This window comes from Bombina bombina, chromosome 1 (assembly GCF_027579735.1).
Source record: "Bombina bombina isolate aBomBom1 chromosome 1, aBomBom1.pri, whole genome shotgun sequence".
Lineage (NCBI taxonomy): Eukaryota > Metazoa > Chordata > Amphibia > Anura > Bombinatoridae > Bombina > Bombina bombina.
Window position 1 is genome coordinate 251,360,673 of NC_069499.1, and position 23,515 is coordinate 251,384,187.

Sequence of the window (23,515 nt, forward strand, 5' to 3'; positions counted from 1 at the left end):
CTGCTAACGATTTTAGTTACTGCTGCTAAAATCATCTTCCTCTCACAAACAGAACTCTTCATCTTTATCTGTTTCAGAGTAAATAGTACATACCAGCACTATTTTAAAATAAACTCTTGATAGCAGAATAAAAAACTACAACTAAAACACCACATACTCTTAACCATCTCCGTGGAGATGTTGCCTGTGCAACGGCAAAGAGAATGACTGGGGTGGGTGGAGCCTAGGAGGGACTATATGGACAGCTTTTGCTGGGACTCTTTGCCATTTCCTGTTGGGGAAGAGATATTCCCACAAGTAAGGATGATGCCGTGGACCGGACACACCAATGTTGGAGAAATGTATTTTAATTTTGAAACCCTGGCCTGTGGCACAGTGCATAAAAACTGTTTAGGTTTCCTCCCAGAAGAAAACGTAGGGACACAACGTCAGCTTTACACCAAGATGAACTACTGGACCTCCGGTATACTGACAAAAAAAGAATAGTACATGCTGTCCACAATGCACAATGAAACTGCAGTGCCGGTGTCTGTGAAAGGAACGGATGAACAGATCCAAAAACCGAAGTAAATTGTGGAGTACAGCAAAGATACGGAGGGAGTAGATTTAGCTTACCAGTGCATACAGACATTTCTGATTCAGCAAAAGATCAACACATGCTACAAAAAAAGTAGTTCTCATTTTATAATGCATACGTGCTGTACAAAAAAGCAGGCAGAGGGAAACCATAGGCTTTTCTGTAATTCTCGTTAAATATTTTAACTGATATTTTGTTTAACCAGACCTCTAATACTCCCACATTTCAGTCAGAAAATATCTAGAGATTTTTGCGGCAGGCATTTTATCCCTAGGATCCCTCCCACGGCCTGCAAAAAGTCACTCTAGAAAAAGTGCAGTCAATGCTATAAAAAACATAATTTATGCTTACCTGATAAATTTATTTCTCTTGTAGTGTATCCAGTCCACGGATCATCCATTACTTGTGGGATATTCTCCTTCCCAACAGGAAGTCGCAGCCTTGCAAATCTGTTCAACAGAGGCCTCATTCTTAAAGGCCCAGGTGGAAGCCCACAGCTCTAGTAGAATGAGCTGTAATCCTTTCACGGGGCTGCTGCCCAGCAGTCTCATAGGCTAAGCGTATTATGCTTCGAAGCCAAAAGGAGAGAGAGGTTGCCGAAGCTTTTTGACCTCTCCTCTGTCCAGAGTAAACGACAAACGGGGGCAGATGTTTGACAAAAATCTTTAGTTGCCTGTAAGTAGAACTTCAAGGCACGGACTACTACGTCCAGATTATGCAAAAGACGTTCCTTCTTTGAAGAAGGATTAGGGCACAATGATGGGACAACAATCTCTTGATTGATATTCCTGTTAGAAACCACCTTAGGTAAAAACCCAGGTTTAGTATGCAGAACTACCTTGTCTGAATGGAAAATCAGATAAGGAGAATCACAATGTAAGGCAGATAACTCAGAGACTCTTCGAGCTGAGGAAATAGCCATCAAAAACAGAACTTTCCAAGATAAAAGTTTAATATCAATGGAATGAAGGGGTTCAAAAACGGAACTCCTTGAAGAACCTTAAGAACCAAGTTTAAGCTCCACGGAGGAGCAACAGTTTTAAACACAGGCTTAATCCTAGCCAAAGCCTGACAAAAAGCCTGGACGTCTGGAACTTCTGCCAGACGCTTGTGCAAAAGAATAGACAGAGCAGAAATCTGTCCCTTTAACGAACTAGCTGATAAGCCTTTTTCCAAACCCTCTTGGAGAAAAGACAATATCCTAGGAATCCTAACCTTACTCCATGAGTAACTCTTGGATTCGCACCAATACAGGTATTTACGCCATATCTTATGGTAGATTGTCCTGGTAACAGGCTTTCGTGCCTGTATTAAGGTATCAATAACTGACTCGGAGAAGCCACGCTTTGATAGAATCAAGCATTCAATCTCCATGCAGTCAGTCTCAGAGAAATTAGATTTGGATGATTGAAAGGACCTTGTATTAGAAGGTCTTGCCTCAGAGGCAGAGTCCATGGTGGACAGGAAGACATGTCCACTAGGTCTGCATAACAGGTCCTGCGTGACCACGCAGGCGCTATCAGAATCACCGATGCTCTCTCCTGTTTGATCTTTGCAATCAGTCGAGGCAGCAGAGGAAACGGTGGAAACACATAAGCCATGTTGAAGAACCAAGGAGCTGCTAGAGCATCTATCAGCGTCGCTCCCGGGTCCCTGGACCTGGATCCGTAACGAGGAAGTTTGGCGTTCTGGCGAGACGCCATGAGATCCAGTTCTGGTTTGCCCCAACGATGGACCAGTTGAGCAAACACCTCCGGATGGAGTTCCCACTCCCCCGGATGAAAAGTCTGACGACTTAGAAAGTCCGCCTCCCAGGTCTCCACGCCTGGGATGTGGATCGCTGACAAGTGGCAAGAGTGAGACTCTGCCCAGCGAATTATCTTTGAGACTTCTAACATCGCTAGGGAGCTCCTGGTTCCCCCTTGATGGTTGATGTAAGCCACAGTCGTGATGTTGTCCGACTGAAATCTGATGAACCTCAGTGTTGCTAACGGAGGCCAAGCTAGAAGAGCATTGAATATTGCTCTTAACTCCAGAATATTTATTGGGAGGAGTTTCTCCTCCTGAGTCCACGATCCCTGAGCCTTCAGGGAATTCCAGACTGCGCCCCAGCCTAGAAGGCTGGCATCTGTTGTTACAATCGTCCAATCTGGCCTGCGAAAGGTCATACCCTTGGACAGATGGACCCGAGATAGCCACCAGAGAAGAGAATCTCTGGTCTCTTGATCCAGATTTAGTAGAGGGGACAAATCTGAGTAATCCCCATTCCACTGACCTAGCATGCACAATTGCAGCGGTCTGAGATGCAGGCGCGCAAATGGCACTATGTCCATTGCCGCTACCATTAAGCCGATTACTTCCATGCACTGAGCCACTGACTGGCGTGGAATGGAATGAAGGACACGGCAAGCATTTAAAAGTTTTGATAACCTGGCCTCCGTCAGGTAAATTTTCATTTCTACAGAATCTATCAGAGTCCCTAGGAAGGAGACTCTTGTGAGTGGAGATAGAGAACTCTTTTCCACGTTCACCTTCCACCCATGCGACCTCAGAAATGCCAGAACTATCTCTGTATGAGACTTGGCAATTTGAAAGCTTGACGCCTGTATCAGGATGTCGTCTAGATACGGAGCCACCGCTATGCCTCGCGGTCTTAGAACTGCCAGAAGTGAGCCCAGAACCTTTGTAAAGATTCTCGGGGCCGTAGCCAACCTGAAGGGGAGAGCTACAAATTGGTAATGCCTGTCTAGAAAGGCAAATCTTAGGAACCGATGATGATCTTTCTGAATCGGTATGTGAAGGTAGGCATCCTTTAAGTCCACTGTGGTCATGTACTGACCCTCTTGGATCATGGGTAGGATGGTCCGAATAGTTTCCATTTTGAATGATGGAACTCTTAGTAATTTGTTTAAGATCTTTAGGTCCAAGATTGGTCTGAAGGTTCCCTCTTTCTTGGGAACCACGAACAGATTTGAATAAAATCCCTGTCCTTGTTCCGTCCACGCGGAACTGGGTGGATCACCCCCATTACTAGGAGGCCTTCTACACAGCGTAGGAATGCCTCTTTCTTTATCTGGTTTTCTGATAACCTTGAAAGATGAAATCTCCCTTGAGGAGGAGAAGCCTTGAAGTCCAGAAGATATCCCTGAGATATGATCTCCAACGCCCAGGGATCCTGGACATCTCTTGCCCACGCCTGGGTGAAGAGAGAAAGTCTGCCCCCACTAGATCCGTTTCCGGATAGGGGGCCGTTCCTTCATGCTGTCTTGGGGGCAGTAGCAGGTTTTCTGGCCTGCTTGCCCTTGTTCCAGGACTGGTTAGGTTTCCAGGCCTGTCTGGAATGAGCAACAGTTCCTTCCTGTTTTGGAGCGGAGGAAGTTGATGCTGCTCCTGCCTTGAAATTTCAAAAGGCACGAAAATTAGACTGTTTGGCCTTTGATTTGGCCCTGTCCTGAGGAAGGGTATGACCCTTACCTCCAGTAATATCAGCAATAATTTCTTTCAAGCCGGGCCCGAATAAGGTCTGCCCCTTGAAAGGAATATTAAGTAATTTAGAAGTCACGTCAGCTGACCAGGATTTAAGCCATAGCGCTCTCCGCGCCTGGATGACGAATCCTGAGTTCTTAGCCGTTAGTTTAGTCAAATGTACAATGGCATCAGAAACAAATGAGTTAGCTAGCTTAAGTGATTTAAGCTTGTCCATAATTTCATCCAATGGAGCTGTGTGAATGGCCTCTTCCAGAGACTCAAACCAGAATGCCGCAGCAGCAGTGACAGGCGCAATGCATGCAAGGGGCTGCAGGATAAAACCTTGTTGAACAAACATTTTCTTAAGGTAACCTAATTTTTTATCCATTGGATCCGAAAAAGCACAACTATCCTCAACCTGGATAGTGGTACGCTTTGCTAAAGTAGAAACTGCTCCCTCCACCTTAGGGACCGTCTGCCATAAGTCCTGTGTAGTGGCGTCTATTGGAAACATTTTTCTAAATATAGGAGGTGGGGAAAAGGGCACACCGGGTCTATCCCACTCCTTGCTAATAATTTCTGTAAGCCTTTTAGGTATAGGGAAAACATCAGTACACACCGGTACCGCATAGTATCTATCCAGCCTACACAATTTCTCTGGAATTGCAACTGTGTTACAGTCGTTCAGAGCAGCTAAAACCTCCCCAAGCAATACACGGAGGTTCTCAAGCTTAAATTTAAAAATTAGAGATCTCTGAATCAGGTTTCCCCGGATCAGATCCGTCACCCACAGAATGAAGCTCTACGTCCTCATGTTCTGCAAACTGTGACGCAGTATCAGACATGGCTCTTACAGCACCAGCGCGCTCTGCATCTCTCCTAATCCCAGAGCTATCGCGCTTGCCTCTCAATTCTGGCAATCTAGATAATACTTCTGACAGGGTATTATTCATGATTGTAGCCATGTCCTGTAAAGTAATTGCTATGGGCGTCCCTGATGTACTTGGCGCCATAATAGCATGCGCCCCCTGAGCGGGAGGCGAAGGAACTGACACGTGAGGAGAGTTAGTCGGCATAACTTCCCCCTCGTCGTCTGGTGATAATTCTTTTATAGATAAAGACTGATCTTTATTATTTAAAGTGAAATCAATACATTTAGTACACATATTCCTATGGGGCTCCACACTGGCTTTCAAACATAATGAACAAGTAGATTCATCTATGTCAGACATGTTTAAACAGACTAGCAATAAGACTGGCAAGCTTGAAAAACACTTCACAATAAGTTTACAAGCAATATAAAAAATGCTACTGCGCCTTTAAGAAGCACAAAACCTGTCTCAAGTTGAAATAACAATGAACCAAAGCAGTTATACCAACCAAATTTTCACAGTAAATGTATTAAGTTAGCAGAGCATTGCACCCACTTGCAAATGGATGATTAACCCCTTAATACCCAAAACGGATAAACAATAGAGAAAAACGTTTTTTTAAAAACATTCAAACACACTGTCACAGCTCTGCTGTGACTGATTACCTCCCTCAATATGACTTTTGAAGCCTTTTGAGCCCTCTAGAGAAGTCCTGGATCATGCAGGAAGAAGCAGGAAGTCTGAGTCTAAATTTTTACTGCGCAAAAAAGCGCTAAAATAGGCCCCTCCCACTCATATTACAACAGTGGGAAGCCTCAGTTAACTGTTTCTATGCAGAAATTAAGCCAGCCATGTGGAAAAATTATGCCCCAATAAGTTTTATCACCAAATGTACGTTGAAAAACGATTAAACATGCCAGCAAACGTTTTAAAACACATTTTTTGAAGAGTATATATATATATATATATATATATATCTCTATTAATAAGCCTGATACCAGTCGCTTTCACTGCATTTAGGGCTTTACTTACATTACTTCGGTATCAGCAGTATTTTCTTAGTCAATTCCATTCCTTAGAAAAATATTTTACTGCACATACCTTAGTTGCAGGAAAACCTGCACGCCATTCCCTCTCTGAAGTTACCTCACTCCTCAGAATGTGTGAGAACAGCAAGTGGATCTTAGTTACTTCTGCTAAGATCATAGAAAACGCAGGCAGATTCTTCTTCCAAATACTGCCTGAGAAAAAACAGCACACTCCGGTGCTATTTAAAAATAACAAACTTTTGATTGAAGAAATAAACTAAGTATAAAACACCACAGTCCTCTCACGACCTCCATCTATGTTGAGGGTTGCAAGAGAATGACTGGATATGACATGTGAGGGGAGGAGCTATATAGCAGCTCTGCTGTGGGTGATCCTCTTGCAACTTCCTGTTAGGAAGGGAATATATCCCACAAGTAATGGATGATCCGTGGACTGGATACACTTAACAAGAGAAAATAAAAAGTTACAATTGCCCTTTCTGCCCGTCTCTACCTGGACTCTCTATCACAGACTGCTTCAGAATCTACCATACCCAAACTCAGAAAACAGCACTATCCTGTTATGTCTGACCTGCTAGATCTGTGCTGCGCCGAGTATAAAATTAGCCTCATATGAACAGAAACTAACAGGTACCCCACAGAAAAAGTTATAAATCTCAGGAATAAGAGTTAACTATAATACGGTTACATGAGTGTGCATAACAAAAAAGGGTATGCATGTCCCCTGCCTTGATGTTCAAAAAACTAATGCACCTGCTAAGAGCATGTGGGCTGTGAGTGTGTAGGTCAATCAATTATCTGTATCACTCATTCTACTGTGCTTACCCAGTTGTATATATCCTGTGTGGAATAGCTAACCTAAGTTAGATGTCACTATCTCTAGATCTGAAGCAGGCTAGTGAAAAACTTTGACAGAAGAATTACATTCACTGCCCATCGTACTGCTATACACCTCTCTGTCCTATAACGGGCCTCACAGCAGTTTTAGCACCCCTTTCAACAAAAACCTCACAATTTCACCTCTTCCTGTGAAGGCAAAAATTAAAACTGATGGGAATTAGGCAGTGGGAGGAATTAAAGCTTTTGGTGATGGGTAATTTTTTAATGCCTCCTGGCGGAGAGGAGTATAATCCCATATGTTAAGGCTCATGGACTCTCTCCATGTCATGAAAGAAATGGCAAATTTAATACCAGAATATACACTTCAAAACAAGGTGGCCAGAAAAAGCCACTGAGATCAGTAGAATTCTACACTTAAAGGGACACTGAACCCAAATGTTTTCTTTTGTAATTCAGAAAGAGCATGCAATTTTAAGCAACTTTCTAATTTACTCCTATTATCAATTTTTCTTCGTTCTCTTGCTATTATTATTTGAAAAAGAAGGCATCTAAGCTTTTTATTGGTTTCAGTATTCTGGACAGCACTTTTTTATTGGTGGATGAATTTATCCACCAATCAGCAAGGACAACCCAAGTTGTTCACCAAAAATGGGCCGGCATCTAAACTTACATTCTTGCATTTCAAATAAAGATACCAAGAGAATGAAGATAATTTGATAATAGGAGTAAATTAGAAAGTTGCTTAAAATTTCATGCTCAATCTGAATCACAAAAGAAAATTTTTGGGTACAGTGTCTCTAAGTATTAGAAAACAATTTAGAGACATAAAAGACAACAGCAACCGTATACTGTTATACTTTGGTATAAACAGAATTAAAAAAAGGCAGTGTTGGCTTTAAACTGTGGGATTAGCATCTTGGGTATGCTGAAATGCACTGATTTGTACATGCACACCATTACCTACTTATCTGTCAAGTTCATAAATGCTAGTAGTACAGTTACTAATATGCAACTAAACATGCTCTGAGTTCAGGACCTAATAAAGTGCAAAAAGGGCTCATGTGAGGGCTTTACATTATGAAGTTACATGGCGCTAGAATTCCGTATTTTTTTATTTTTTTTTAAACAATTATTATAGACATTAAAAAAGGAAATTTATCCTTACCTGATAAATTTATTTCTTTTACGATATGACGAGTCCACGGATTTCATCCTTATAGGAATAGGCCTCCTGGTCAGCAGGAGGCGGCAAAGAGCACCACAGCAGAGCTGTATATATAGCTCCTCCCTTCCCTCCCACTCCAGTCATTCGACCGAAGTTAGGAAGAGAAAGGAAAGGCCAAGGTGCAGAGGTGACTGAAGTTTAACAAAAATAAAGACATGTCTTAGAAAATGACAGGGTTGGCCGTGGACTCATATCATAAAATAAATACATTTATCAAGTAAGCATACATTTCCTTTTCTTTTACAAGATATGACGAGTCCACGGATTTCATCCTTACTTATGGGATACAATACCAAAGCTATAGAACACGGATGAAAGGGAGGGACAAGACAGGAACCTAAACGGAAGGCACCACTGCTTGAAGAACCTTTCTCCCAAAAACAGCCTCGGACGAGGCAAAAGTATCAAATTTGGAAAATTTGTATAAAGTGTGAAGAGAAGACCAAGTTGCAGCCTTGCGAATCTGTTCAACAGAAGCATCGTTTTTAAATGCCCATGAGGAAGCCACAGCCCTAGTAGAATGAGCCGTAATTCTTTCAGGAGGCTGTTGTCCAGCAGTTTCATATGCCAAACGGATGATGCTCTTCAGCCAAAAAGAAAGAGAGGTAGCCGTAGCTTTCTGGCCCCTACGCTTTCCAGAAAAAACAACAAATTATGAAGATGATTGCCGAAAATCTTTAGTCGCCTGCAAGTAAAACTTCAGGGCACGCACCACGTCCAAGTTATGCAACAGACGCTCCTTCTTAGAAGAAGGATTAGGACATAATGAACGAACAACAATTTCCTGATTAATATTCTTATTAGAAACAAAAAACTTAGGAAGGAAACCAGGTGTGGTACGTAAAACCACCTTATCAGAATGGAAAATAAAATATGGAGAATCACATTGTAAGCAGAAAGCTCAGAGACTCTACAAGCAGAAGAGATAGCTACCAAAAACAAAACTTTCCAAGATAACTTAATATCTATGACATGCATAGGTTCAAACGGAACCCCTTGAAGAACATTAAGAACTAAATTCAAACTCCAAGGAGGAGCAATTGGTCTAAACACAGGCCTGATTCTAGTCAGAGCCTGAAAAAAAGATTGAACATCTGACAGACGTTTGTGTAGCAAAAAAGAAAGCAGAAATCTGTCCCTTTAAGGAACTTGCTGACAACCCTTTCTCCAATCCTTCTTGGAGAAAAGATAAGATCCTGGGAATCCTAACCCTACTCCATGAGTAGCCCTTGGATTCGCACCAATAAAGATATTTAAGCCATATCTTATGGTAAATTTTTCTATTAACAGGATTACGTGCCTGAATCAAGGTATCAATGACCGAATCAGAAAACCCTTGCTTAGATAAAATCAAGCATTCAATCTCCAAGCAGTCAGCTGCAGAGAAACAAGATTCGGATGATGGAAGGGCCCCTGAATGAGAAGGTCCTGCCTCAATGGAAGCTTCCACGGTGGCAGAGAGAACATGTCCACCAGATCGGCATACCAAGTCCTGCGAGGCCACACAGGAGCGATGAGAATCACTGAAGCCTTCTCCTGTTTGATCCGAGCAATCACCCGGGGAAGGAGAGCAAACGGTGGAAACACATAAGCTAGGTTGAACGACCAAGGCATCTATCAGTTCGGCCTGAGAATCCCTGGACCTGGATCCGTATCTTGGGAGATTGACATTCTGACGAGACGCCATCAGATCCAATTCCGGTCTGCCCCACCTGAGAATCAGGGTGGCAAAGACCTCCGGATGGAGTTCCCATTCCCCCGGATGAAACGTCTGTCTGCTCAAAAAATCCGCCTCCCAGTTGTCCACTCCTGGGATGTAGATTGCTGATAGATAACAAGAGTGAGCCTCCGCCCACCGAATTATCTTGGATACTTCTGTCATCGCTAAGGAACGCCTTGTTCCTCCCTGATGATTGATGTAAGCCACAGTCGTGATGTTGTCCGACTGAAAACGGATGAATTTAGCCGAAGCCAACTGAGGACAAGCCTGAAGCGCATTGAATATTGCTCTCAATTCCAGAATATAGATTGGAAGTAGAGACTCAGACCGAGTCCACACACCCTGAGCCTTTAGGGAATTCCAGACTGCCCCCCATCCTAGTAGACTGGCGTCCGTTGTCACTATCACCCAAGAAGGTCTGCGGAAGCACATACCTTGGGACTAATGATCCGGCGACAACCACCAAAGAAGAGAGTCTCTTGTCTCCTGATCCAGATCTGAGGAGAAATATTTGCATAATCTCCATTCCACTGTCTGAGCATGCTCAGTTGTAGGGGTCTGAGATGAAAACGAGCAAACGGAATGATGTCCATTGCCGCCACCATCAATCCAATTACCTCCATGCACTGAGCCACTGATGGCCGAGGATTGAACTGAAGGGCTCGGCATGTGTTCAGAATCTTTAATTTTCTGACTTCCGTCAAGAAGATTTTCATGGATATAGAGTCTATCAGAGTTGCCAGGAAAGGAACCCTTGTCTGTGGGATTAGTGAACTCTTTTCTAGATTCACCTTCCACTCGTGAGTACTTCGAAAAGACAGAACCATGTTGGTATGAGACTTTGTCAGTTGATAAGACGCCTGGATCAGAATATCGTCCAGATAAGGCGCCACTGCAATGCCCCGCGGTCTGAGAACCGCCAGCAGAGACCCTAGAACCTTTGTGAAGATCCTGGGTGCCGTGGCCAACCAGAAAGGAAGAGCCACAAACTGAAAATGTTTGTCCAGCCTTAGAAACTGGTAATGATCTCTGTGGATAGGAATGTGAACATATGCATCCTTTAAGTCCACGGTAGTCATATATTGACCCTCCTGGATCAATGGAAGAATTGTCCGAATCGTCTCCATCTTGAAGGACGGGACTCTGAGAAACTTGTTTAGACTCTAGAGATCTAAAATGGGTCTGAAAGTTCCCTCTTTTTTGGGAACCACGAAAAGATTTGAGTAAAACCCCTGCCCCTATATTGAAACGGGACGAATTACTCCCATAGTGGAGAGGTCTTTTACACAACGTAAGAACGCCTCTCTCTTTATCTGGTCTACAGACAATCGTGAAAGAAGAAACCTTCCCCTTGGGAGGGAATTTTTTAATTCCAGTTGATACCCCTGGGACACGATATCCAGTGTCCAGGGATCCTGAACGTCTGTTATCCAAGCCTGGACAAAGAAAGAAAGTCTGTCCCCTACTAGATCCGTTCCCGGATAGGGGGCCGCCCCTTCATGCTGTCTTGGGAGCAGCAGCGGGCTTCTTGGGTTGTTTACCCTTGTTCCAAGCCTGGTTGGGTCTCCTTATGGACTTGGCTTGTGCAAAGTTCCCTTCCTGTTTAGCGGAAGAGGAGGAGGGGACTCTCTTGAAATTTCGAAAGGAACGAAAATTACTCTGTCTACCCCTCTGCTTAGAAGTCTTATCCTGAGGTAGGAGATGGCCCTTGCCTCCCGTAATATCAGAAATAATCTTTTTCAAGACAGGCCCGAATAGAGTCTTCCCCTTTAAAGGAAGACAAAAGTTTGGATTTAGAGGACACATCCGCGGACCAAGATTTTAACCATAAGGCTCTGCGTGCTAGAATGGCAAAACCTGCATTCTTAGCCGTCAACTTGGCTATCTGAAAAGCGGCGTCTGTGACAAAGGAATTAGCCAACTTTAGGGCCTTAATCCTATCCATTATTTCCTCTAAAGAAGTCTCAGTCTTCAGAGATTCTTCCAAGGCATCAAACCAAAAGGCAGCCGCAGTTGTAACTGGTACAATACAGGCCGTCTGTTGTAAGAGAAAACCTTGATGAACAAATAGCTTCTTTAGAAGACCCTCCAACTTTTTATCCATAGGGTCTTTGAAAGCACAACTGTTCTCAATAGGGATAGTTGTACGCTTAGCTAGGGTAGAAATAGCTCCCTCCACCTTAGGGACCATTTGCCAAGAATCCCGCACGGGAGAACGGGATACCCGGCCTTTCCCATTCCCGAGTCACAATCTCCGAAATTCTCTTAGGAACCGGAAAAGTATCTGAATAAGCAGGGACTTCCAAATATCTGTCCATCTTACACAATTTCTCTGGAGGAATCACAATAGAGTCACAATCGTCCAGAGTCACTAAAACCTCCCGAAGTAACAGGCGGAGGTGTTCAAGCTTAAATCTAAAGGACATGACGTCCGAATCTGTCTGGGGCACACACTACCTAAGTCAGAAAGTTCCCCCTCAGACAGGATCTCCTTACCCCCCAATTCAGAGGCCTGGGAGGGTACATCAGAGATAGCCATCAAAGCATCAGAAGTTACAGGGCCCCCCTGAGCTTCTGCCCTGCTACGTTTGCCTTGCAACACTGGCAACTTAGACAAAACCTCTGTGAGGGTAGATGACATAACTGCAGCCATATCCTGCAAAGTGAAAGAAGCAGACGCCGTAGAAGAACATGGCGTAGCTTGTGCGGGCGTTAAAGGCTGTGACACTTGGGGATCATACCCTGAATCTCATTGGTCTGAGAACAATCTTTAGACATATCTTTATTAAAAAATAATTTTCTCTTTACATTGTAAGGCTCTCTCAACACAATTGTCACATAGTGTAACAGGGGGTTTCACAATGGCATCCAAACACATAGGGCACTATTTTGTTCAAGGTCATCCATGGTAACCTAAACAAAAAACAATCTTGGTCAAATCCGTGTAAAAAAATAAATTTGTACTGTATCTTTAAGAAAAACGATCAGAAGCTTATATAGATGTATTGAGTTGTAACCTTATTTGCAATCCAAAATAAATACTAAGGCAGAGGGTTAATTGCCCATGTGTACAAAATTTGTAAAGTATAGTATGGTTTTACTTTTGTACGGTCTTTTTTTTTTTATTTTTCTAACACCCAGTCACCCTGCCGCAGCTCTGCTGCAGCTCCTACCTGCCTCCTGATCAACTCAAACACCGCCATACTGAACACCTAAGTCACTTGAAAATCTCACAAGTGCACTTAGGAACCGATGCGATGCAGCCACCAGAGAAGGGATAGATGCGCTGTCAGAGCGTGCAAAAGTAAGCCCCGCCCTTCGTAGGCGTAATCAAAAGTAAAAATTCATCGCAAAATACAGACACATATAATTGTATAGCAGCGCCTTAGGCTACTGAACTAACAGTGACACATCAGAGATAGCCATCCCCAAAAACCGGAGCCTTGAACACAAACATCCCCAGCGTCAGCCAGCCCGTTGTACAGTGACTCCCTGCACACAAACATCTCCCAGTGCCTCTAGATCACACATCCATGCTAGAGTGTCTGGTGCATACTCTAAGTTAGATCCGGTCTGTCTCTCTCCTACCCTCTGGTAACATCAACTAAGACCGGCAACGTACACATACCCCAGTGCTCTTAGGAAATGCAAGACTGCCCTAATGTCTGGGGGAAAGTATAAAGGGAAAACTCCCAATATATATATCTGATCAGTACAGTTAGTCTGAGTTACCCAGAATAAAAACTGCACTTCCCTCTATGCTGAGGGTACAGCAGGATTACTTCACAGTATCAAGAGGTCCAATCTTCCTCCTGAGGTCCTGTGAAAAAGCAGGGTCTTGGTTACAACCTCACAAGACCATATACAGATAATGCAGCACAAATATGGGAGGTGCAGCGGATACAAAAATCCCCTAGTTCCCATAGTCTAGAAGACTATTCAGAAGCTGCTCTGTAATAAAAACAGCACACATCGGTACCGTTTGAACATATAAAACACTTGATTGAAGAATCTAAACTAACACCTCACTTTACCTCTTCCTATCACTAACACAGGCAAAGAGAATGACTGGGGTGGGAGGGAAGGGAGGAGCTATATATACAGCTCTGTTGTGGTGCTCTTTGCCTCCTCCTGCTGACCAGGAGGCGTAATCCTATAAGTAAGGATGAAAACCGTGGACTCGTCATATCTTGTAAAAGAAACCATATAATCATTGACTCATGTCTCAAATTTCAAAAACAATAAATAAAACACACACAAACTTATTTCAAGTAATGCCCATACTAAAGTTGCAACAAAATAATGACTTGTTACAAAACGTAATTCTTAAACTATTACAATTATTATTCCAATAAAAAAATAAAATACATCTGCAATGCTAACACGGATTATTAAACAAAAATAAAATAGTAAAGTAAATAATAATCTTCCCAGGAATGGCTGACTTTTTTTTATTATTATCTCAAGACTGCTCATGATTTGCACATCAAAAAGGTCAATAAAGTTTTTGGAGCTCCTTTAACAATCATAATAAATTAGCTTTATAGGCTATAAAAATATATCACTGTGAATATCTCAAAGTAGAAAGGTTATAAAGAACCAGGTCACTAAATCTTACTGCATTAAAATGAAGAAAGAAACTGAAGGTTATTTGAAAGTCTTCAGTAGTACATGAAAAAGTACACATCACAATTTCAATACAGAACATTAATTGACATTCATGAAACTTTGGAGACAGATAATCAGTCTATGAGCCATGGAATTTAAAGGTATATGTACAAATATATATATATATATATATATATATATATATATATATATATATATATATATATATATATATATATATATATATATATATATTACCATCCCTGCAGGCGAAGTGGTTTGCAGGTAGTGAACCCATCTGCCTGCAATCGACACTTGAAATATTGCATTGCACAGTAAAATTTAACATTGCACAAGAGGTTTCTTCTGCAATGCCACTACTACCTGAACCAATTGTGTGTGAGCAGGGCATGTCAATCACCCCGAAATTGAGTGTCTTCTCCGAGGTGGTGAAGAGCAAAAAGCATGCACATTTTAAACACATTTTCAATTTACTTCTATTACCTAATTTGCTTAATTCTCTTGATATCCTTTGTTGAAAAAAATATCTAAATAGGCTCAGTAGCTGCTGATTGGTAGCTGCACATAGATGTCTCATATGATTGGCTCACCAATGTGCATTGCTATTTATTCAAAAAAGAATATTTTAAGAATGAAGCAAATTAAACAATTTAGACAAATTTAAAAGTTGTATTCTCTATCTGAATCATGAAAGAAAATATTGGGTTTCATGTTCCTTTGAAAAATTATACAATTTACTTCAATTCTCAAACTTCTTTCTCTCTTAGGCACTGATATTCAAAGCCACTCAGGTGAGATATTCTAAAATGATCCTCCAGCACAGACATCCCTAGTGAAATATTCACAGATTTTGCTTTAGTTCTCTAAGGCAGTGTTTTTCAACCAGTGTGCCGTGAGAGATCCTCAGGTGTGCCACGGCAGACTGACAACAGTGTGACATTTTTTATATGTTGCTTGTTTTTTATTTTGGGTGAGATGATGACTGAGGGTAACTGCGCACGTTCACACTTGGAAGGAACCCCCACCCACCACAACACGTGCCTAGTGCTGGCTCTACACGCAGCACCACGCAACACTTAGTTTGTAGGAGGCATGACAGTACAGTGTGTGTGTGTGTGTGTGTGTGTGTGTGTGTGTGTGTGTGTGTATATATATATATATATATATATATATATATATATATATATATATATATATATATTTATTTATTTTTATTTTATTTTTTTTGTAAAATGTTGGGATGGTCGTGTACCGCAGGATTTTTAATGTAAAAAAGTGTGCCACGGCAAAAAAAAGGTTGAAAATCACTGAGATAGCGCATGTAATCTTAAAAAAACTTTCCAATTTACTTTTATCATCAAAACTAGCACTGTCTAGCTGTGAAAAACTATCAAAATGCACTGAGATAAGAGTCATCCTTCAATGACTTAGAAATCTGTTTATGAGCCTACCTAGGTTTAGCTTTCAACAAAGAATACCAAAAGAAAACAAAGCAAATTTGATGATAAAAGTAAAAAGTAAATTGGAAAGTATTTTTAACATTACATGCGCTCTATCTGAATCCTAAAAGTTTAATTTTGACTTGACTGTCCCTTTAATATATATATATATATATATATATATATATATATATATATATATATATATATATATATATATATATATATATATATATATATATATATATATATATTCAAAGAAGGAAGGTCCAGACGAAAGGCTCAAAGCAAAGTGAGTTTTTATAAAGAGTAAAAAAGCTCTGTGTAACTTAGGCTGATAGAAATGGCTATGAACAAGGCCATGAGGGGGGCTGTTGTTGTATTAGGCCACAATGTGTGATTTTGTAAAATGTTGGGATGGTGGTGTACCGCAGGATTTTTTAATGTAAAAAAGTGTGCCACGGCAAAAAAAAGGTTGAAAATCACTGCTCTAAGGGGTGTTTCCTGCATTTCTGTATGTGAAGGAGAGACAAGCCCAGTGCAATATAGCACTGCATGACATGACCGCTCTGCTGCTTTTATACTTTGTGGTTTATATTTTATATCAATTCACAGTTTAGATTAAATTGTATTACATATAAACTTTGCACTTTCTATTTTGTATACAGCACTGTATTTAGGATTGCGATTTTACAAATTCTGATTATGCCTTGTCAGTTTGTGTGTAACCAACAAACAAATTAGGCTCATACTTTGTGTGTATGTGCTCCCTGGATTTGTCGTGTGTGTGTGTGTGTGTGTGTGTGTGTGTGTGTGTGTGTGTGTGTGTGTGTGTGTGTGTGTGTGTGTGTATATATGTATATGTATGTATGTATGTATGTATGTATGTATACATATACACACATACACACACAGGGGATATAAGTCTACACACCCCTGTTAAAATGGCAGGTTTCTGTGATGTAAAAAAAATTAGAAAAAACAGAATTTATGTTTACCTGATAAATTACTTTCTCCAACGGTGTGTCCGGTCCACGGCGTCATCCTTACTTGTGGGATATTCTCTTCCCCAACAGGAAATGGCAAAGAGCCCAGCAAAGCTGGTCACATGATCCCTCCTAGGCTCCGCCTACCCCAGTCATTCGACCGACGTTAAGGAGGAATATTTGCATAGGAGAAACCATATGGTACCGTGGTGACTGTAGTTAAAGAAAATAAAACATCAGACCTGATTAAAAAAACCAGGGCGGGCCGTGGGCCGGACACACCCGTGGAGAAAGTAATTTATCAGGTAAACATAAATTCTGTTTTCTCCAACATAGGTGTGTCCGGTCCACGGCGTCATCCTTACTTGTGGGAACCAATACCAAAGCTTTAGGACACGGATAAAGGGAGGGAGCAAATCAGGTCACCTAAATGGAAGGCACCACGGCTTGCAAAATCTTTCTCCCAAAAATAGCCTCAGAAGAAGCAAAAGTATCAAACTTGTAAAATTTGGTAAAAGTGTGCAGTGAAGACCAAGTTGCTGCCCTACATATCTGATCAACAGAAGCCTCGTTCTTGAAGGCCCATGTGGAAGCCACAGCCCTAGTGGAATGAGCTGTGATTCTTTCGGGAGGCTGCCGTCCGGCAGTCTCGTAAGCCAATCTGATGATGCTTTTAATCCAAAAAGAGAGAGAGGTAGAAGTTGCTTTTTGACCTCTCCTTTTACCGGAATAAACAACAAACAAGGAAGATGTTTGTCTAAAATCCTTTGTAGCATCTAAATAGAATTTTAGAGCGCGAACAACATCCAAATTGTGCAACAAACGTTCCTTCTTTGAAACTGGTTTCGGACACAGAGAAGGTACGATAATCTCCTGGTTAATGTTTTTGTTAGAAACAACTTTTGGAAGAAAACCAGGTTTAGTACGTAAAACCACCTTATCTGCATGGAACACCAGATAAGGAGGAGAACACTGCAGAGCAGATAATTCTGAAACTCTTCTAGCAGAAGAAATTGCAACTAAAAACAAAACTTTCCAAGATAATAACTTAATATCAACGGAATGTAAGGGTTCAAACGGAACCCCCTGAAGAACTGAAAGAACTAAATTGAGACTCCAAGGAGGAGTCAAAGGTTTGTAAACAGGCTTAATTCTAACCAGAGCCTGAACAAAGGCTTGAACATCTGGCACAGCTGCCAGCTTTTTGTGAAGTAACACAGACAAGGCAGAAATCTGTCCCTTCAGGGAACTTGCAGATAATCCTTTTTCCAATCCTTCTTGAAGGAAGGATAGAATCTTAGGAATCTTAACCTTGTCCCAAGGGAATCCTTTAGATTCACACCAACAGATATATTTTTTCCAAATTTTGTGGTAAATCTTTCTAGTTACAGGCTTTCTGGCCTGAACAAGAGTATCGATAACAGAATCTGAGAACCCTCGCTTCGATAAGATCAAGTGTTCAATCTCCAAGCAGTCAGCTGGAGTGAGACCAGATTCGGATGTTCGAACGGACCTTGAACAAGAAGGTCTCGTCTCAAAGGTAGCTTCCATGGTGGAGCCGATGACATATTCACCAGATCTGCATACCAAGTCCTGCGTGGCCACGCAGGAGCTATCAAGATCACCGACGCCCTTTCCTGATTGATCCTGCCTACCAGCCTGGGGATGAGAGGAAACGGCGGGAATACATAAGCTAGTTTGAAGGTCCAAGGTGCTACTAGTGCATCCACTAGAGCCGCCTTGGGATCCCTGGATCTGGACCCGTAGCAAGGAACTTTGAAGTTCTGACGAGAGGCCATCAGATCCATGTCTGGAATGCCCCACAGTTGAGTGACTTGGGCAAAGATTTCCGGATGGAGTTCCCACTCCCCCGGATGCAATGTCTGACGACTCAGAAAATCCGCTTCCCAATTTTCCACTCCTGGGATGTGGATAGCAGACAGGTGGCAGGAGTGAGACTCCGCCCATAGAATGATTTTGGTCACTTCTTCCATCGCCAGGGAACTCCTTGTTCCCCCCTGATGGTTGATGTACGCAACAGTTGTCATGTTGTCTGATTGAAACCGTATGAACTTGGCCCTCGCTAGCTGAGGCCAAGCCTCGAGAGCATTGAATATCGCTCTCAGTTCCAGAATATTTATCGGTAGAAGAGATTCTTCCCGAGACCAAAGACCCTGAGCTTTCAGGGATCCCCAGACCGCGCCCCAGCCCATCAGACTGGCGTCGGTCGTGACAATGACCCACTCTGGTCTGCGGAAGGTCATCCCTTGTGACAGGTTGTCCAGGGACAGCCACCAACGGAGTGAGTCTCTGGTCCTCTGATTTACTTGTATCCTCGGAGACAAGTTTGTATAGTCCCCATTCCACTGACTGAGCATGCACAGTTGTAATGGTCTTAGATGAATGCGCGCAAAAGGAACTATGTCCATTGCCGCTACCATCAAACCTATTACTTCCATGCACTGCGCTATGGAAGGAAGAGGAACGGAATGAAGTATCCGACAAGAGTCTAGAAGTTTTGTTTTTCTGGCCTCTGTCAAAAAAATCCTCATTTCTAAGGAGTCTATTATTGTTCCCAAGAAGGGAACCCTTGTTGACGGAGATAGAGAACTCTTTTCCACGTTCACTTTCCATCCGTGAGATCTGAGAAAGGCCAGGACGATGTCCGTGTGAGCCTTTGCTTGAGGAAGGGACGACGCTTGAATCAGAATGTCGTCCAAGTAAGGTACTACAGCAATGCCCCTTGGTCTTAGCACAGCTAGAAGGGACCCTAGTACCTTTGTGAAAATCCTTGGAGCAGTGGCTAATCCGAAAGGAAGCGCCACGAACTGGTAATGCTTGTCCAGGAATGCGAACCTTAGGAACCGATGATGTTCCTTGTGGATAGGAATATGTAGATATGCATCCTTTAAATCCACCGTGGTCATGAATTGACCTTCCTGGATGGAAGGAAGAATTGTTCGAATGGTTTCCATTTTGAACGATGGAACCTTGAGAAACTTGTTTAGGATCTTGAGATCTAAGATTGGTCTGAACGTTCCCTCTTTTTTGGGAACTATGAACAGATTGGAGTAGAACCCCATCCCTTGTTCTCCTAATGGAACAGGATGAATCACTCCCATTTTTAACAGGTCTTCTACACAACGTAAGAATGCCTGTCTTTTTATGTGGTCTGAAGACAACTGAGACCTGTGGAACCTCCCCCTTGGGGGAAGCCCCTTGAATTCCAGAAGATAACCTTGGGAGACTATTTCTAGCGCCCAAGGATCCAGAACATCTCTTGCCCAAGCCTGAGCGAAGAGAGAGAGTCTGCCCCCCACCAGATCCGGTCCCGGATCGGGGGCCAACATTTCATGCTGTCTTGGTAGCAGTGGCAGGTTTCTTGGCCTGCTTTCCCTTGTTCCAGCCTTGCATTGGTCTCCAAGCTGGCTTGGCTTGAGAAGTATTACCCTCTTGCTTAGAGGACGTAGCACTTTGGGCTGGTCCGTTTCTACGAAAGGGACGAAAATTAGGTTTATTTTTGGCCTTGAAAGGCCGATCCTGAGGAAGGGCGTGGCCCTTACCCCCAGTGATATCAGAGATAATCTCTTTCAAGTCAGGGCCAAACAGCGTTTTCCCCTTGAAAGGAATGTCAAGTAGCTTGTTCTTGGAAGACGCATCAGCTGACCAAGATTTCAACCAAAGCGCTCTGCGCGCCACAATAGCAAACCCAGAATTCTTAGCCGCTAACCTAGCCAATTGCAAAGTGGCGTCTAGGGTGAAAGAATTAGCCAATTTGAGAGCATTGATTCTGTCCATAATCTCCTCATAAGGAGGAGAATCACTATCGACCGCCTTTACCAGCTCATCGAACCAGAAACACGTGGCTGTAGCGACAGGGACAATGCATGAAATTGGTTGTAGAAGGTAACCCTGCTGAACAAACATCTTTTTAAGTAAACCTTCTAATTTTTTATCCATAGGATCTTTGAAAGCACAACTATCTTCTATGGGTATAGTGGTGCGTTTGTTTAAAGTGGAAACCGCTCCCTCGACCTTGGGGACTGTCTGCCATAAGTCCTTTCTGGGGTCGACCATAGGAAACAATTTTTTAAATATGGGGGGAGGGACGAAAGGAATACCGGGCCTTTCCCATTCTTTATTTACAATGTCCGCCACCCGCTTGGGTATAGGAAAAGCTTCTGGGAGCCCCGGGACCTCTAGGAACTTGTCCATTTTACATAGTTTCTCTGGGATGACCAACTTGTCACAATCATCCAGAGTGGATAATACCTCCTTAAGCAGAATGCGGAGATGTTCCAACTTAAATTTAAACGTAATCACATCAGGTTCAGCTTGTTGAGAAATGTTCCCTGAATCAGTAATTTCTCCCTCAGACAAAACCTCCCTGGCCCCATCAGACTGGTTTAGGGGCCCTTCAGAACCATTATTATCAGCGTCGTCATGCTCTTCAGTATCTAAAACAGAGCAGTCGCGCTTACGCTGATAAGTGTGCATCTTGGCTAAAATGTTTTTGACAGAATTATCCATTACAGCCGTTAATTGTTGCATAGTAAGGAGAATTGGCGCGCTAGATGTACTAGGGGCCTCCTGAGTGGGCAAGACTCGTGTAGACGAAGGAGGGAATGATGCAGTACCATGCTTACTCCCCTCACTTGAGGAATCATCTTGGGCATCATTGTCATTGTCACATAAATCACATTTATTTAAATGAGAAGGAACTCTGGCTTCCCCACATTCAGAACACAGTCTATCTGGTAGTTCAGACATGTTAAACAGGCATAAACTTGATAACAAAGTACAAAAAACGTTTTAAAATAAAACCGTTACTGTCACTTTAAATTTTAAACTGAACACACTTTATTACTGCAATTGCGAAAAAATATGAAGGAATTGTTCAAAATTCACCAAAATTTCACCACAGTGTCTTAAAGCCTTAAAAGTATTGCACACCAAATTTGGAAGCTTTAACCCTTAAAATAACGGAACCGGAGCCGTTTTTAACTTTAACCCCTTTACAGTCCCTGGTATCTGCTTTGCTGAGACCCAACCAAGCCCAAAGGGGAATACGATACCAAATGACGCCTTCAGAAAGTCTTTTCTATGTATCAGAGCTCCTCACACATGCGACTGCATGTCATGCCTCTCAAAAACAAGTGCGCAACACCGGCGCGAAAATGAGGCTCTGCCTATGATTTGGGAAAGCCCCTAAGAATAAGGTGTCTAAAACAGTGCCTGCCGATATAATCTTATCAAAATACCCAGATTAAATGATTCCTCAAGGCTAAATATGTGTTAATAATGAATCGATTTAGCCCAGAAAAAGTCTACAGTCTTAATAAGCCCTTGTGAAGCCCTTATTTACTATCTTAATAAACATGGCTTACCGGATCCCATAGGGAAAATGACAGCTTCCAGCATTACATCGTCTTGTTAGAATGTGTCATACCTCAAGCAGCAAGAGACTGCTCACTGTTCCCCCAACTGAAGTTAATTCCTCTCAACAGTCCTGTGTGGAACAGCCATGGATTTTAGTAACGGTTGCTAAAATCATTTTCCTCATACAAACAGAAATCTTCATCTCTTTTCTGTTTCTGAGTAAATAGTACATACCAGCACTATTTCAAAATAACAAACTCTTGATTGAATAATAAAAACTACAGTTAAACACTAAAAAACTCTAAGCCATCTCCGTGGAGATGTTGCCTGTACAACGGCAAAGAGAATGACTGGGGTAGGCGGAGCCTAGGAGGGATCATGTGACCAGCTTTGCTGGGCTCTTTGCCATTTCCTGTTGGGGAAGAGAATATCCCACAAGTAAGGATGACGCCGTGGACCGGACACACCTATGTTGGAGAAATTTGAAATATCTGAATCCAGTTTGTTTGGATCAGAACCGTCACCCGCAGAATGAAGCTCTCCGTCCTCATGTTCTGCAAATTGTGACGCAGTGTCTGACATGGCCCTAATATTATCAGCGCACTCTGTTCTCACCCCAGAGTGATCACGCTTACCTCTTAGTTCTGGTAATTTAGCCAAAACTTCAGTCATAACAGTAGCCATATCCTGTAATGTGATTTGTAATGGCCGCCCAGATGTACTCGGCGCTACAATATCACGCACCTCCCGAGCGGGAGATGCAGGTACTGACACGTGAGGCGAGTTAGTCGGCATAACTCTCCCCTCGTTGTTTGGTGAAATATGTTCAATTTGTACAGATTGACTTTTATTTAAAGTAGCATCAATACAGTTAGTACATAAATTTCTATTAGGCTCCACTTTGGCTTTAGCACATATAGCACAGATATCTTCCTCTGAATCAGACATGTTTAACACACTAGCAAATAAACTAGCAAATTGGAAATACTTTTCAAGTAATTTACTAGAATATGAAAACGTACTGTGCCTATAAGAAGCACAGAAAAAGTTATGACAGTTGAAAATTAATAAACTGAAAAGTTATAGCATCAAATCTTTGTAAAAAACACAATTTTAGCAAAGGATTGCTCCCATTAGCAAAGGATAACTAACCCTGATAGCAGAAAAAAAAAAAAAAAAATACAGAAATAAACTTTTTTTTTTTTATCACAGTCAACTACAATCTCACAGCTCTGCTGTGAGTGATTACCTCCCTCAAAACAAGTTTTGAAGACCCCTGAGTTCTGTAGAGATGAACCGGATCATGCAGGGAAGACAATAAACTTCTGACT

The 23,515-nt window shown here is 42.3% G+C and overlaps 1 protein-coding gene across 1 annotated transcript in view; it reads right to left on the reverse strand.

The window, feature by feature from the left end:
* ARHGAP5 (Rho GTPase activating protein 5) overlaps positions 1–23,515 on the reverse strand; it is a 487,952-nt gene that overhangs the window by 445,278 nt on the left and 19,159 nt on the right. The gene's annotated exons all lie outside the window — the stretch shown is intronic.